Source organism: Microtus ochrogaster, chromosome 16 (genome assembly GCF_000317375.1).
Source record: "Microtus ochrogaster isolate Prairie Vole_2 chromosome 16, MicOch1.0, whole genome shotgun sequence".
Taxonomy (NCBI): domain Eukaryota; kingdom Metazoa; phylum Chordata; class Mammalia; order Rodentia; family Cricetidae; genus Microtus; species Microtus ochrogaster.
This window is the reverse complement of record NC_022018.1, coordinates 39,341,067-39,343,926: the sequence shown is the minus strand read 5'-3', so window position 1 is coordinate 39,343,926 and position 2,860 is coordinate 39,341,067. Positions and strand designations below refer to the sequence as shown.

Genomic DNA, 2,860 nt, shown 5'->3' with positions numbered 1-2,860 from the left:
TGGAACTAGCTCTTGTAGACCAGGCTGGTCTCGAACTCACAGAGATCCGCCTGCCTCTGCCTCCCGAGTGCTGGGATTAAAGGTGTGAGCCACCACCGCCCAGCCTGGTAGATCTTTTTTTATTTAAAGAAGTCAATGGCATGGTAAAGTTTGTACAGACAGATTCTGAGATTTTAGACCAGAACCTGTCTGGAACACTAGCGGAGGGCAGGCCAAGGGATTTGGTAAAGAGCAATTATCTGGCTTCTTTCCCGCTCATCTTAACTTTTGATGGAGGAAAGATCTTACTATTCATCCAGCTCCCCCTGAAGGAAAGACACTACAAGCGGTAAGAATTGGGCCCCTGACGTCTAATTTTGAAAATGATATCCCCCAAATTGACTAAATCTGGAAGATTCATCAAGGAGGTGCAAGATCTCAGCAATGAGAAATTTAAGACATCAAGAAAAGAAAAATGAGCCGGGCGGTGGTGGCGCACGCCTTTAATCCCAGCACTCGGGAGGCAGAGGCAGGCGGATCTCTGTGAGTTTGAGACCAGCCTGGTCTTAAAGGCAAGGAAAAACCAGGAAAGGCTCCAAAACCACAGGAAAACCCCTTTCCCAAAAAACAAAAAAAAAAAAAAAAGAAAAGAGATTGAAGAAGACACTAGATGTTGCCAAAAAGGTTTATGCTTCTGTACCGTGTAATTAATATTGTGAAAATGGCTATTGTACAGTAATATATAGATTCAATGCAACCCCTCCTCAAAATTCTAAAGATACTCCTCACAGAGTAGAAAAATATTCTAAAAATCATATAGCACCACAATAGATCACAGCTAGCCAAAGAACCCCTGATTAGAAAGACACCGCTGGAGGATTCAGACATACCTTTCTTCAACCTACATCACAACAGCAACATGGTGCTGGCACAAAAGCAGGCATTGTAGAGCAATGAAAGAAAATGGGACCCAGATTTTCTAGCTATTGCTCTCCTAGACACGTGCCCAAAGGACTCTATATCCTGCTGCAGAGATATTTGACAACCAGATTTATTGCTGCTCTACTAACCATAGCAAGAAAATGGAATCACCTTCGATATCTTTCAACAGCTGAATAAAACACAGAAATAATGGAATTTTATTTGACCATAAAGAAAAATAAAATTACAAAATTTGCAGGAAAGTGGATCTGGAAGCTACTATGTTAAGTGAGGTAAACCAGATTCAGAGAGAGAAATACCATCTATTTCTCTCATATATGAATCCTGGAAGAAGAGGTGGTCAGGAAAATACATGAAAAGGGGGTCAGCCAACTGACTTTCTGCTGTCCTTGGATTTATCAGATCTTTATCTCAATTTCTGAATCCTGAGTTTTTATTACACTGAAAAATATTTAGGTATCTGTTACGGTCCTCCCATTTTATCGAGACACCAGTCACCCTAATGACCTCAGTATAAATCAACCATCCCTTTAAAGCCCCTATTACTAATTACGGTGTTGGTGTCGTCTGAGGTAGGAAGGTTACAACTTCTAGCCATATAATGGTAGGAGGTGTGTCCCATCTCAGTCAGTGACATGCTATGAGAGGAGATTCAGGTGGAGGTCTTTTACAGAGCAGCAGGCAGCCCTGAGGCCTTGGTTCCGTTACTGGTAAAGACTACAGAGGCCATTTAAGCCAATATCCTAACATCCTAAGAAACTCGAAGTCAAACATTAAGAATTATAGGCAAGAGAGACACTCGGCAGCGACAGGGCATCAAAGTGACAGGAGAAGGAAGCAGGGAGATTAGCTTGGTTTGGGGCTACATCCTTCCACGTGTGCCTGGGAGTCAAAAGGAGTTCCGGTAGGGTTGTGGTCACAGGTCCTTGCTTTTGATTCCAAGCCCTGTTTACACTGTGGTGACTCTGAGCTCGGTTGTTACAATTTTGAGGGTTTTTTTTTGCTTGTGCATTTTTATATTTTGCCTCAAGAAAAATCATTTTGAAAGACTCTGACAGTTCACAGCCATCTTAGGAATGCGGTAGCATTTGGTCTCTATTTTTTTTTTTTTTTTACCCTTATTCAGGGCTGTTTCAGGATAAAACAAAATGGCCTTTTCAATCCCCAAGATGAGACATGAATATCAACCTGGCAACAACCTGGAGAGCATTCGGTGCAGGGGAATACAACATCGAAAGCTTATCACCATTTATTATGTTCCAGGTACTGTAATAAGTTCATCTCCTATCAGAAGCCATGTGAGCTCTGCCATTTCATGGGTAAGGATGCCACAGCTCAACATTCATAAACTGAAGCCATTAGTGCGGCGATACCTAGGAGGCAGGGTCTTAAGAAAAGTGCAGGTCATGAGGGTGGGGCCCCAAAGGATTCTCTGGTCCTTTATTTGATATGGGAAGATATGGTAAGAAACCAGAAGTGCTGGCTACCTCTGGTGCTGTTCTCTGACTCCATTCTCCAGAATGGAGAGGAGGAAGTTTCTGCTGTCAGAAGCTGCCTCTGGTGCGTGCCTACAGGAGCCTCAGCACACTCAACTCCTCTGCTGGACAGAACCTTGCCCAAGGAAGGTGCAATAGAACATGGCAGAGTTAGCATTTCTGACCCAGTTCCCAAACTAGCTCTGCGAACCCCTGCTTATAGTTTGCTGGCAGCTCACCGTGCATTTTCACTGGGTGGTTACATTCCTAGCGGTAGCTTCTGGAATTCAGCATTGCCTAGTCAATCTCAGTTGGCCAGACTACATATAACTTAGTCCTAATCAGCACCACCTTAAAGGAGAGATTTTTGACTTCTTCTTCTTCTTCTTCTTCTTCTTCTTCTTCTTCTTCTTCTTCTTCTTCTTCTTCTTCTTCTTCTTCTTCTTCTTCTTCTTCTTCTCTCC

General features: G+C 43.0%; 1 non-coding gene across 1 annotated transcript in view; it reads right to left on the bottom strand.

Moving 5' to 3' along the window:
• LOC102000998 overlaps nucleotides 1–2,860 on the bottom strand; it is an 86,497-nt gene that overhangs the window by 33,245 nt on the left and 50,392 nt on the right. The window lies entirely within an intron of this gene.